This window comes from Myotis nattereri (genome assembly GCF_964212035.1).
Source record: "Myotis nattereri genome assembly, chromosome: 2".
In the NCBI taxonomy this organism is placed as follows: Eukaryota; Metazoa; Chordata; class Mammalia; order Chiroptera; family Vespertilionidae; genus Myotis; species Myotis nattereri.
The window spans coordinates 191,894,213-191,908,847 of record NC_138076.1 but is presented as its reverse complement, the minus strand read 5'-3'; the positions used below and the strand labels follow the sequence as shown (position 1 = coordinate 191,908,847).

Below are 14,635 nucleotides of genomic sequence, written 5' to 3'. Positions count from 1 at the left end.
TCAGGTTTTGAACAAGGTTACATTTTTCTTTCTTTTTTAACTTTTATTTCTTTTTTTATTGTTTAAAGTATTACATATGTCTCCTTTTTCCCCAATTAATCCCCCCAGCCACTCCCACTTTCCAGGACAAGCCCCCCACCCCAGTGTCCGTGTCCATTGATTATGCTAATATGCATGCAGGGGAGGGGGTGAGGGTAAGAGATCAAACAAAGGACTTAAACATTTCTTTCTTATAATAGAACTTGCTACCAATATGTCAACACACTTTCAGCTTCATCATTTTCCACAAGATTATAATAATGACAGATATGAAAGGCATTTTTAATAATTATTACATGGACATCATATTTATCAATTTTCATGTGTGCACATAGGTCATTGACTTATTTACCACAATTATATACTACATTTATTCTGAGTATATATTTAATATAGGAAAAATTTGACCCTTTTTCTCTGAAATTTAAAAGGAATGTTTAGTTAGCAAGATGGAGAAGAACTGGCAATTCAGAAACCAAAAACTGGTTTAGGGTAAACTAAATAAATTAACACCAGTTTTCCATTTGTTGTTGTTGTTAATCCTCACCAAAGATATCTTTCCATTGATTTTTAGAGACAGAGGAAATGTGGGAAGGAGTCAGAGAGAAAGAATCATCTCTGTAAGAGAGATACATCAATTGCTTGCCTCCGGCACACACCCCAACTGGGGCTGGGGATCGAGCCTCCAACGTGGCCTTGGAATCAGCATGTTTGGAAACAGCATAGAATAAATGGTGCTGTCTCTCTGGTAACCAGGATTTACAAGTGCAGGAATCAAGGGGTGAAAATGTGAGCATCACCAATCACTATTGCCCTAATAACACTGGAGCAAAATGTCTTTTTCATTTTTTTATGGCCTTATGTTTTGCTGGCCTGTAAGTCATGGTACCAAGGAAGAAACATTTCTACTAGGGGAAATAGCATTGATTTTATCAAATGGGATTTTAAGATTGCCATCCAGCCACTTTGTACTCCTTAGGCCACTGAGTCAACAGGAAAGAAGGGAGATACTGTGCTGGCTGGGGTAATTGATCTTGGCTACTAAGGGGAAATTGAACACCACTCCCTTAGGTGTCCTATGATTCGTGTTGGAAACAATCATTTGTTCTTCTTCTGTAAATCAGCTTCTATGGGGAAACTAAATAAAATACATAACGTGTTCATGAATTGATAGAATTAACATCATTAAAATGTCCATACTACCCAAAGCAATTTATAGATTCAATGCAATACCCATTAAAATAATAATGGCATATTTCACAGACCTAGAAAAAACTCTCCAAAAATTTATCTGGAATAAAAACAGACCCCGAATAGCCACAACAATCCTGAGAAAGAAGAACAAAGTTGGAGGGATCACAATACCAGATATCAAACTATATTACAAGGCCACTGTTCTCAAAACTGCCTGGTACTGGCACAATACCAGACATATAGACCAATGGAACAGAATAGAGAACCCAGAAATAGACCCAAGCCATTATGCTCAATTAATATTTGACAAAGGAGGCAAGAGCATACAATGGAGTCAAGACAGTCTCTTCTAATATAGGAAAAATATAGGAAAATTTAATATAGGAAAAATTTGACCCCTTTTCCTGCCTGCCTAATTGCCCCCAAATGCCTCTACCTCAGCCTGGCCACCGTGGCTTTGCCCAGAAGGACATCCGGAAGACATCAAGTCTATATGGTCTAATTAGCATATTACCCTTTTATTAATATAGATAGTCTACTGGGCAGACAGGTGATAAAAAAACAAAAAAAAACAATGGTACTGAGGAAATTGGTCAAATACAATGCAAAAAAATGAAACTAGATCACCAACTTAACCCATGCACAAAAATAAACTCAAAATGTTTAAAGGACTTAAATGTAAGACTAGAAACCATAAAAATCTTAGAAGACTCCATAGCAGCAAAATATCAGACACTTGTCATAGTAATATCTTTACCAATACAGCACCTAGAGCAATGGAAACTAAGGAGAAAGTAAACAAATGGGACTACATCAAAATAAAAAAAAGCTTCTGCACAGCAAAAGAAACTATCAACAAAACAATAATAAATCCCACTGCATGGGAGATCATATTTGCCAAAGCTATCTCCGATAGGGGTTTAATCTCCAAAATTTACAGAAAACTCATACAACTCAACAAAAGTAAAAAAAAAAACAATGCAATCAAAAAATGTGCAAAGGACCTAAATTGATACTTTTTGAAAGAGGACATACAGAAGGCCTAGAAACATGAAAACATGCTCAAAGTCACTAATCATCGGAGATATGCAAATCAAAACAACAATGAGGTACCATCTCAAACCTGTCAGAATGACTGTCACCAACAAATCAACAAACAACAAGTGCTGGCAAGGATGTGGAGAAAAAAGAACCCTCATGCACTGCTGGTGGGAATGCAGATTGGTACAGCCACTGTAGAACACAGTATGGAGTTTCCTTGATAAAGTTAAAAATGGAACTTCCATTTGACCCAGTAATTCTACTTCTAGGACTATATCCCAAGAAACCAGAAACACCAATCAGAAAGGATATATGCACCCCTATGTTCATAGCAGCACAATTTCCTAAGATTAGGAAACAATCTAAGTGACCATCAGCAGATGAATGGATTAAAAAACTGTGGTACACCTACACAAATGAATACTATGCTGCTGTAAAAAAGGAACTTTTACCATTTGCAACAGCATGGATGGAACTGGAGAACATTATGTTAAGTGAAATAAACCCGTCAGAGAAAGATAAATATCACATGATCTCATTCATATGTGAAATATAATGAACAACATAAGCTGATGAACAAACATAGATCCAGAGACAAGGTAACACTGAACAGACCGTCCAACCTCTGAGAGAAGGCGGGGGGAAGGGGGTGAAGTTAGAGATCAACCAAAGGGCTTCTATGCATGCATATTAGCATAACCAACGGACACAGACACTGGGGCAGTGGAGACTTTTCCTGGGGGGTGGGGGTGAGTGGCTGGGGGAGGGTTATTAGGGGGAAAAAGGAGACATATGTAATACTTTAAACAATCCTATCTAATAAAAGAGAAACATGGTAATTAGCCATGCCTCCGCTACCCTTCCCATTGGCTAATCAGGGCGATATGCAAATTAACTGCCAGCCAAGATGGCAGCCGGCAGCCAGGCAGCTTGAAGCGAACATGAGGCTTGCTTGCTTCAGTGATAGAGGAAACCAACGTTCCGCTCCTGCCTTGCCGGCCTCTGAGCTTGCAATTTGAAACATTGTTACAAATATAGAAGCTAAACAAAACCCCAGAAACCTGCTTTCAGCCAGCTGGGATATCAGAGCTGGAGTTGATAGAGTGTTTCGATTATAGAACCCAAACAAACCAGATACCTGCTTTCAGCAGCCGAGGCCTCAGAGCTGGAGCCAAGCCTCAGAGCTAAAGCTGGCCCAGAATTAAAAAAGAAAAAAGAAAAAAAGGAGCTGTTGGGAGCTTCAGTCACCCGCCAGCCTGAAAAAAGCCCTCAGCCCCTCACCCAGACTGGCCAAGAACCCCAGTGGGAACCCCCACCCTGAAGGGTGTGTGACCAGCTGCAAACAGCCATCATCCCCTCACCCAGGCTGGCCAGGCACCCAAGCGGGACCCCCACCCTGATCCAGGACACCCTTCAAGGCAAACCAGCCGGCCCCCACCCGTGCACCAGGCCTCTATTCTATATAGTAAAAGGGTAATATGCCTCCCAGCACCGGGATCAGCATGACAGGGGGCAGCGCCCAAACATCCTGATTGCCCTGCGGCTGTGTGTGACAGGGGGCGGGGCCACAACCTCCCTATCCACCCTGCTATGTTCGTGACAGGGGAAGGCACCCCAACCCCCTTATCAGCCCTGCTCTGTGCCTGATAGGTGAGAGCTCCCCAACCCCCTGATTGCCCTGCAGCTCTGTGTGTGACAGGATGCGGTGTCCCAACCCCCACTCCCCACGGGCTCTGCTCTGTGTGTGATGGGGTAGAGTCATAACCTCCCCATTGGTCCTGCCCTGAGTGTGACAGGGGGTGGTGCCCCAACTCCCCTATCGGCCCTACTCTGTGCATGACAGGGGGGAGCTCCCCAACCCCCTGATTGACCCTGCTCTGTGAGTGACAGGGTACAGAGCCCCAACCCCCTGATTGGCCCTGCTCTGTGCGTGACAGGGGGTGGTGCCGCAACCTGCCCATCGACCTGCCTTGAGTGTGACAGGGGGCGGTGCCCCAACCCCCCAATTGGCCCTGCTCTGAGCCCGACCAGGGGTTGCACCTAGGGATTGGGCCTGCCCTCTGCCACCCGGGAGCAGGCCTAAGCCAGCAGGTCGTTATCTCCCGAGGGATCCCAGACTGCGAGAGGGCACAGGCCGGGCTGAGGGGCCTCAAATTTTTGTGCACTGGGCCTCTAGTATATATATAAAGAGGTAATGTGCAAATTAGGCCGGGACACCGTATCGGTTCATGACCTGACAGGAGGAGTTTGCACGCGCAGGTGAGGCTCTGAGCAGAGACGGACACAGAAATGGGGGCTGGCCTAGCCACTGGGCAGCAGCTTGGTCCAGCCTTCCGGAGCTGGAGCAGACACGGGCAGGGACATAGGGGCCAGCCCACAGCCTCTGCATTGGATCGCAGGCTGGGCGAGGAGAGGGCGAGCCCTCCCGCAGCCTCCATGGCTGATCATAGGTCCAGAGAGGAAAGGGCAGACTGCCCAATCCTCCCCGGCCAATCACAGGTCTTGAGAGAAAAGGGTGGGCCCACCTGCAGCCTCCATGGCCGAGCACAGGCCCGGAGTAAAATATTGAGAGCAAGTCCTTTCAGTATAATTGGGACATTAGAGGCCCACAGAATGATATTTCCTTTTCTGTGAAACACATAACTCTGACACACTATTTACAATTAAATAAATTCCATATATTTTGACATTTTTCAGCCCTGGAAAGTTACATATAATGATCCGCAAAGTGAGAAGATGAAAAGAATTCTTAGGCTTTTAAAGATGTAACTAATTTCTGTCTAGAAGATAAACTAATTCAAAAAGTGATGGTTTGATTGTCCTATGGGACATTAGCCAGATTGTATCTAGTTTAGCAGTTTTACTTCAGGCTTTTATCTTTGGCAATCTCCTTTGAACAGCATTATCATCCTGCCAGTCCCTTCACTGAGTTAAACAGAACTTTTACGTCTGCTATTATATATTTGAGTAAGAATTATGTATTTAGCCCAGTTTGGCTCAGTGGCTAGAGCATCGGCTTGCAGACTGAAGGGTCCCGGGTTCGATTCCAGTCAAAGACATGTACCTTGGTTGGAGCACATCCCCAATAAGGGCGTGTGCAGGAGGCAGCTGATCTATTTTTCTCTCTTATTGATGTTTCTAACTCTCTATTTCTCTCCCCTCCTCTCTGTAAAAAAAAATCAATAATATATATATATTTTTTAAAAAAAATTATGTATTTAACACATGCAAAATTTTGTTTTGACACAATAAAACAAAAGATCATTTGATTCTTCCCTGGAATACAGAAAAGCACAAACTTGAATCATTGGTGTGGCTTAGGCTAATTTTCCAAATATTGTTAATAGAATTCATGTAGAGATCTTCACAGAGCCAACAATTCTCTTTCAGGACTACATATTCAGCATCTCCAAGGAGGAGGCCTGTTATCCTGTGTTTTGTTTTGTTTTGTTTTTTAATACTCACCAGAGGATATTTTTTCACTGATTTTTAGAGAGAGTGGACTAGAGGGAGAGGGAGAAGGAGAGGGAGAGAGGGCCCGCTCACAACCGAGGGCAGGCCCTAGCCAGCAGGCCCGCCTCTCCACATGCGCTGCAGAGGAAACACCTTTGCTGACCGCTCACTGGCTAAACTCCCCTTAGGATACTCATAGAGCTCTTGATAACTTGCTTAATAAGGATGCAAGAAGGTGATCTAGGGTTTTTTTACCTCACTCCTGAAGGAAAAAACGAAGGTCTGCTGCTACAGGGGCTAAGAAATGTCATATCCTGCCCTAGCCAGTTTGGCTCAGTGGATAGAGCCTCAGCCTGTGGACCGCAGGGTCCGGGTTCAATTCTGATCAAGGGCATGTACCTAGGTTTCAGGCTCCTCCCTGGCCGGGGCCCAGGTCAGGGCTCACGCAGGCGGCAACCAATCGAAGTGTCCCTCTCACATTGATGTTTCTCTCTGTCTTCCCCTCTCTCTTCCACACTCTCTAAAAATCAATGGAAAAATATCCTCTGGTGAGGAAAAGAAAGAAAGGAAAGAAAGAAAGAAAGAAAGAAAGAAAGAAAGAAAGAAAGAAAGAAAGAAAGAAAGGAAGGAAGGAAGGAAGGAAGGAAGGAAGGAAGGAAGGAAGGAAGAAAGCTCCTATCCTATGCAAGAGACATCTTGAAAATGCCTAAAGAAAATTGTTATTTTTTTGTGGTGAAGGGACTGGAACCCGTGTTGATGAAAACACCTTGGCGGCTGTGGTGGCAGGCAGTGGCACCAGCAGTGTTGTGATGGGGGTGGCACCTTCTCCTGACCAGCCAGGTTGCCTCCTGCAGAGGGAGGCCTACTGACAGCTTAGGCCTGCAGGGAACGGGCCCAAGCCGTCAATAGGACATCCCCTGAGGGCTCCCAGACTGTGAGAGGGGCAGAGTGCCCTGAGGTAATTTGTGCACTGGGCCTATAGTAAAGAGAGAAGTATAGATGTACCTAAACCTGCTGTTTCACAAACAGCCCCTTCAAGCAAAGGAGGTCTAAGAAAGCCTTAGAATCAGTGTTTGAGATTCAACCCAAACTGATAGGTCTTTATTACTAGAATTCATTGGTGCTAATGAAGGCACAGGATATTTTTAGCCATTGGAAAAGAAGTTAGCCCAAGTTTCAGGAGAAGCAACTCTTGGGCATGTAGAAAAATTTCTTAGAAGAAAAATAGGTCTTGATCTGGCTTGTCAGGTAGAAATCATTTCTGGCCATCACTTGTTGGAGCGATATCAAACTCTAAGGGAAATTCCATGTGCAACAGGTGATGCTGCAATGTAAGCTAATTGGTCTAGAGCAGATCTGATGGTCCATGGGCCAAAAATGAATGGTCTTCTAGTCCTTCATTCTGGTCTTGCGGTTTCTCCTCTGAAAATTACTTAAAGAGAGTATCAGGAGGGAGGAGAGAAACAAAATAAAGTGGCTTCTGCAGAATTGTGCTAAGACATAACATCTATTTTAGCACCAAGTATCATAATATTTATAAATACAATTTGAAATGATGGAATGCATCTGTTTTATTATCGACTATATATAAATAGCATCTATAGCTCAGAGGGAAATTTCAAAAGTACTGGATTTTTAAAGTTCTTGTGATTTCAAATACTTTGATAATGATTTTGCTTCCTAATCTTTGATGTAAATCACTTACTACTTTCTTCATTGAGCCATATCCTTTTTAAGTTGGTGATGTGGATTCTGCTCTGAGATGGCATCAGTATGGCAGGAAAGAAGTATGCTTTTGAAATGAAGAGTCAGAGCCAGACTTGTTAAACTGTACCCTTCCGACAAAGATCAGAAGTGTCGGCCAGTTTTGTGTGTTGCCATCATATTTTAAATTTGCATTGTTTTTTGTTGTTTACTTCTAAAAGAGATAAATTATTATTATTCTGTGTAAAGAGACTTCCTCCTGTATGGTATATGGTCTGTACCATGAACCTTCAGTGTAATAAAGACTTCATTAACATAAAAATACCTATATGTATAACCAAAATATAAATACATCAATCAAAGAGACATAATCCTATTCCACGAGTTATTTTTTAGGAGTCATTTTGCATTTGCTTTATTTTTACAGTTAGAAATAGGTCTCAGTAGCTTAATTACATGATTTTAAGATCATCCATGAATAACTTGCTCAATTAATACATTTAAAATGAAAGGGTTGTTTTGGTGTGTGGTCTCTGAGGGAACACATCATATCTTACTCATCTTTGTATCTCCAATATTAATCATAGTGTATAGAACATGGTAAGCTCTCAACGTGGCAAGCGGGCCTCATAGAGAAGGTAGCATTTGAATCGAAGAAGCATTAAGTGATACGTAGGATTTGATCACATGAACATAGTGGACAGTGTGAGATAAGGGTAAACTCAGTCCCATGAAAGACACAGAGAAGATCTAGACCCTCAAGATCAAAGCTGATGTCCTGACTCTAGCACATGGATCAGCAAATCTTTTCAAAATGTTTACATTGGGGAAGACGGAAGATGGCGGCGATATAGGCAGACGCGTCTCACGTCGTGTCCTGGAGCAAATGGAGTGAGCAGCTGAAACTAATAACACCCACACCGAATTGGCGAAATTGCTCAGCTGGTGAGACGGTTTGCAGCCGGGAAGAGCAGAACTCCCCTGGGAAGGTAAAAGAACCAGGGATTTGGGCAGGAAAGTTTGCCAGACCTCTGAGTCCAGAGAGTCGGAGGGAGACCGCGTGGCAGACAGCTGCGTCCCTTGGGACAGGCACAGCCCCTCACGGGGGAAAGGAGAACCGCGGGATTCCTGGCGCCGCCGGGGGAATTGAGAGCTGGGTTCTGTGATCACAGAGGACTGAGCCTAAAGGGGGCAGCCTGAAGAGCTGACCAGACCATGCAGTCCCGGTAAGAGAAGAAGCTTACAGAAACCAAGCCTTTCCCGTTTCCGCGGCCGGCGTTTGTTTGTTTGTTTTCACTGAATCCTGTTCATGGGACATTTCGGATACAGACACTCACCTGTGCTGAAGAGAGGGAGAGTGTGCGGAGGAGTGGAATCTGGGGAGAGACTGAGGAGAGAAGGGGGGCCGGGAGAGGTGGCAGCGAATTGAGTGCTGAGACACCCCTGAGCCCAGGACTGGGGCAGCCATTCTCTCCAGAGAGTGAGACTCCTCCCCCCAGCCCCCAGGCAAGGAGCACAGCCACACCCAGATTCCACCCTGTACAAGATCAAGGATTAAAATAACCTGATCGGTCCCTGGGAGTTAACGGGGTCTGGCCTATAGAGGGATTTTCAATCCCAGCAACAACACAGCGCCAGTAACTAACTATTACGCAGCCAGCTCTGGGCAGTGAACTTCCACTGGACAGAGAGGCCCTATAGCCTCAGAGGCCAACCCCAGAACACTGCCACCCAGAGTCTGACCCACAAACTGACTCTTTGCTAAACACAAAATAAGGCAGTCTGGGAAACAAATGCGGCCTGCTTTAAAATAAGGACTGTGGTTTACAACACAGAGGAACAGTGTATCGCAGGGAAACTCAACACTCTCCTGAATACCTGGCAGGTCTAAGGCGAGCCACACTGAAGAATAGAAGAACCAAAGGACCTTCACTACTGCAATTTTTTTTTCTTTTTTCACCTTTTAACTAAGAAACCAATTTTTTTTCTTTTTTTTTTTCTTTTTTTCCCCTTCTTTTTCCATTTTAATTACTACCTTCTTATTTTTAACCAGTATTATTACTGCTACCATTTTACCATTTTTTAAAGTGCCATTTTATTTTCTCTTTATATTATTTTGGGATTAGTGTTCTCCATTCTATTTTCATCGTTATATTATTGGTTGTTTCTAGTTTGCATTCATCTCCAGGGAGCTGTTGCTGGAATTTGTTGGGATTAGTGGCTGTTCTATAGGAATATTCTCCTCATATAAAATGTCTCTTCCCCTCTTCCACTTCATTCTCTCTTTTCGCTCTTTTTTTTATTTTATTTTATTTTCTCGCTTTTATTTTCACCCCTCATTTTTTCCAATTGTATTTTTGCACTCCTTTTTTTGGTCCCTACTTTTATTTTCTTTTTTCTCTTTTATCTTTTTCTCTTCCTTCTTCCTTATCCCCTAATTCTCTTAATTCGGGTGGTCACCTTTATTTTGGGTTATTAATATCGTGAATATATCTGTGTATAGTGCCTGGTACGTGGTGCCTTGTTGTGTTGTATTTTGTGCCTTTAAATCAACGCAGCAGATCCAAGCAACAGCAACCTCCTGAGCACCACACCCTCTGCTGAGGAGCAGCAGCTGTACGTGAAACCTCACCCCACCAGCCAGAAGAGCCACCACAGCTGTGAACAGCACCCACCAGAGGAGCTGCTGCCAACTGAAGAGCAGCTGCTACTGCAACCGCCTGAAGAGCAACCACAGACCAAGGAGTCACTGCCACCAAGGGAGCAACCACTGAACAACTCAACGTCTAGATATGTCAGTGAGATCAAACATGGGTAGACAAAGAAACCCCCAAAGGAAAGAGAAGGAGGACTCTCCAGAAAAGCAGCTAAGTAATACAGAGGCATGCAACATGACAGAAAAAGAATTCAGAATAAGGGTCCTAGAGTGCATAAACCGGATGGAGGAAAAAATCGACAACCTCTGCAAGAAGCAAGAAGAAACAGATGAAAAAATCGATAACATATGGAAGAAGCTAGAAGAAACAGACGAAAAAGCAACAACTTAAGTAAGACCCAAGAAGAAATGAAGAGTGATATAGCTGCAATGAAAAACTACATTGAAAGTATCAACAGTAGACTAGGAGAAGCGGAGTACCGAATTAGTGAATTAGAAGACAAGGAAGCAAAACACACCCAAAATGTACTGCAATTGGAGAAAAAAATTAAAATACAGGAGGAGAGCCTAAGGGAGCTTTGGGACAATATGAAACGAAACAACATACGAATAATAGGGGTACCAGAACAACAGAAGGATGAACAAGGATTAGAAAACCTATTGGAAGAAATAATATCAGAAAATTTCCCTGAGGTGCGGAAGAAAAAAGTCACACAAGCCCAGAGAGTCCCAAACAAGGTGAACCCGAAACGACCCACACCAAGACACATCATAATTACCATGGCAAATGTTCAGGACAAAGAGCGAATCTTACAGGCTGCAAGAGAGAGACGGAAAGTTACATACAAGGGATCTCCCATTAGATTGTCAAATGATTTCTCAACAGAAACACATCAGGCCAGAAAAGAATGGACAGAAATTTACAAAGTGATGCAAAGCAAAGGACTGAATCCAAGAACACTCTATCCAGCAAGGCTATCATTCAAACTTGAAGGGGAAATAAGAAGCTTCACAGACAAAAAAAGGCTAAGGGAGTTTATCACCACCAAACCAGCAATGCAAGGAATGCTAAAGGGACTGGTATAAAAAGAAGAAATAAAAAGCTCAGAAAGAAAACAGCCACACACAAAAAGAAATGGCTACAAGAAAGTACCTTTCAATAATAACTTTAAACGTAAACGGACTAAATGCTCCAAACAAAAGACATCGAGTGGCTGAATGGATAAAAAAACATGACCCATACATCTGCTGTCTACAAGAAACCCACTTCATTAGAAGGGACTCACACAGACTGAAAGTGAAAGGATGGAAAAACATCTTTCAGGCAAATGGAAAGGAAAAGAAAGCTGGGGTAGCAATACTTATATCGGACAAAATAGACCTCAAAGTGAAGGCCATAACAAGAGATAAGGAAGGCCACTTCATAATACTAAAGGGATCAATACAACAAGAAGATATAACCCTGGTAAACATATATGCACCCAATGCAGGAGCACCCAAATTCATAAAAAAACTCCTGGAAGATATCAAAGGAGAGATCGACAACAATACAATCATAGTAGGGGACTTTAATACCCCACTGACAGCACTGGCTAAGTCCTGTAGACAAACAATCAGCAAAGACACAGCAATCCTATATGACTCACTAGATCAGATGGACTTAATAGACATCTTCAGAACACTTCACACCAATGCCACGGAATATACATTCTACTCAAGTGCTCATAACACATATTCAAAAATAGACCATATATTGGGTCACAAGCAAAGTATCCCCAAATTCAAGAAGATTGAAATCATAAAAAGCATCCTCACAGACCACGATGGCATAATATTAGAAATAAGCTACAATAAAAACAACCCAACATACTCACACACCTGGAAGCTGAATAGCATGCAATTACATATTGATTGGGTTACCAATGAAATCAAAGAAGAAATTCAAAACATCCTGGAAACTAATGATAATGAAAACACAACAATCCAAAACCTATGGGACACAATGAAAGCAGCCCTGAGAGGGAAGTTTATAGCTCTACAGGCCTATCTCAAAAAACAAGAAAAAATGGTAGTAAATCATCTAACTCTACAACTCAAAGAATTAGAAAGAGAGCAACAAGAAATCCCAGAGTGAGCAGAAGGAAGGAGATAATAAAGATTAGAGCAGAAATAAATGACATAGAGACCAAAAAAACAATACAGAAAATCAATGAAACCAAGAGCTGGTTCTTTGAAAGGATAAACAAGATTGACAAACCTCTAGCCAGACTCACCAAGAAGCAAAGAGAGAGGACCCAAATAAACAAAATCAGAAACGATAGAGGCGAAATAACAACAGACCCCACAGAAATACAAGTGATTGTTAAAAAATACTATGGACAGCTCTACTCCAACAAACGAGACAACCCGGAGGAAATGGACAAATTCCTAGAAAAATACAACATTCCAATACTCAATCAGGATGAATCTAAAAATCTCAACAGGCCAATAACTATGGAAGAAATTGAAGCAGTCATCAAAAAGCTTCCATCAAACAAAAGCCCAGGACCGGACGGCTTCACAGGGGAGTTTTACCAAATATTCAAGGAAGAACTAAAACCTATCCTCCTCAGACTGCTACAAAAAATTCAAGAGGAAGGAACACTTCCAAGCTCATTCTATGAAGCCAGCATCACCCTAATACCAAAACCAGGTAAAGACAACACAATGAAAGAGAATTACAGGCCAATATCCCTCATGAACATAGATGCCAAAATCCTCAACAACATCTTAGCAAATAGAATCCAGCAGTACATCAGAAAGATCATACACCATGACCAAGTAGGATTTATACCAGGGATGCAAGGATGGTACAATATCCACAAATCAATAAACGTGATACATCACATAAACAAATTGAAAGAAAAAAACCACATGGTCATATCAATTGATGCAGAAAAAGCATTTGACAAAATTCAACACCCATTTTTGATAAAAACTCTCAGCAAGGTGGGAGTAGAAGGATCATACCTCAACATAATAAAAGCCATATATGACAGGCCCACAGCCAACATCATACTCAATGGACAAAAACTAACACCATTTCCCCTAAGAACAGGAACAAGACAGGGATGCCCACTCTCACCACTCCTGTTCAACATAGTACTGGAAGTGTTAGCCATTGCAATTCGGCAAGAAGAAGAAATAAAAGGCATCCAAATTGGAAAAGAGGAAGTAAAACTGTCCTTATTTGCAGACAACATGATATTATACATACAAAACCCTAGCGACTCCATCAAAAAGCTACTAGACTTAATTCATGAATTTGGCAATGTAGCAGGATACAAAATTAACCCCAAGAAATATGAGACATTTCTATACACCAATAGTGAACTTGCAGAAAGAGAGATTATAAAAACAATCCCGTTTACCATCGCACCAAAATAATTAAGCTACCTAGGAATAAACTTAACTAAAGAGGTAAAAGACCTCTACTCAGAAAACTACAGGACGTTGAAAAAAGATATAGAGGAAGACATAAACAGATGGAAGAACATACCGTGTTCATGGATTGGTAGAATCAACGTCATTAAAATGTCCATACTACCCAAAGCAATCTATAAATTCAACGCACTTCCCATTAAAATACCAACGGCATACTTCAGAGATCTAGAACGAACTCTCCAAAAATTCATCTGGAATAAAAAAAGACCCCGAATAGCTGCAGCAATCCTGAAAAAGAACAAAGTAGGTGGGATCTCAATACCAGATATCAATTGTATTACAAAGCCACTGTTCTCAAAACTGCCTGGTACTGGCACAAGAATAGGCATATATATCAATGGAATAGAATAGAGAGCCGAGAAATCGGCCCGAACCAATATGCTCAATTAATATTTGACAAAGGAGGCAAGAACATACAATGGAGCCAAGATAGTCTCTTCAATAAATGGTGTTGGGAAAATTGGACAGATATATGCAAGAAAATGAAACTAGACCACCAACTTACACCATACACAAAAATAAACTCAAAATGGATAAAGGACTTAAATGTACGACAGGAAACCATAAAAATTCTAGAAAAATCCAAAGGCAACAAAATCTCAGACATATGCCGAAGCAATTTCTTCACTGATACAGCTCCTAAGGCACTTGAAACTAAAGAGAAAATGAACAAATGGGACTACATCAAAATAAAAAGCTTCTGCACAGCAAAAGAAACAATCAACAAAACAATGAGAAAACCCACTGTGTGGGAAAACATATTTGCCAATGTCATATCTGATAAGGGCCTAATCTCCAAAATTTATAGGGAACTCATACAACTTAACAAAAGGAAGATAAACAATCCAATCAAAAAATGGGCAAAGGACCTAAATAGACACCTTTCAAAAGAGGACAATCAGAAAGCCAAGAGACATATGAAAACATGCTCAAAGTCACCAATCATCTGAGAGATGCAAATCAATACAACAATGAGGTACCATCTCACACCTGTCAGACTGGCTATCATCAACAAATCAACAAACAACAAGAGCTGGAGAGGATGTGGAGAAAAAGGAACACTTG

General features: G+C 41.9%; 1 pseudogene across 1 annotated transcript in view; it reads left to right on the top strand.

The window, feature by feature from the left end:
- Positions 1–7,062, top strand: part of LOC308513977 (polycomb group RING finger protein 6-like) — a 50,947-nt pseudogene extending 43,885 nt beyond the window's left edge. The window contains exon 3 of the transcript in view: positions 6,877–7,062. The product of the transcript in view is annotated as a polycomb group RING finger protein 6-like (transcript). The remainder of the gene's footprint in view (positions 1–6,876) is intronic.
- The last annotated feature ends 7,573 nt before the right edge of the window (positions 7,063–14,635 follow it).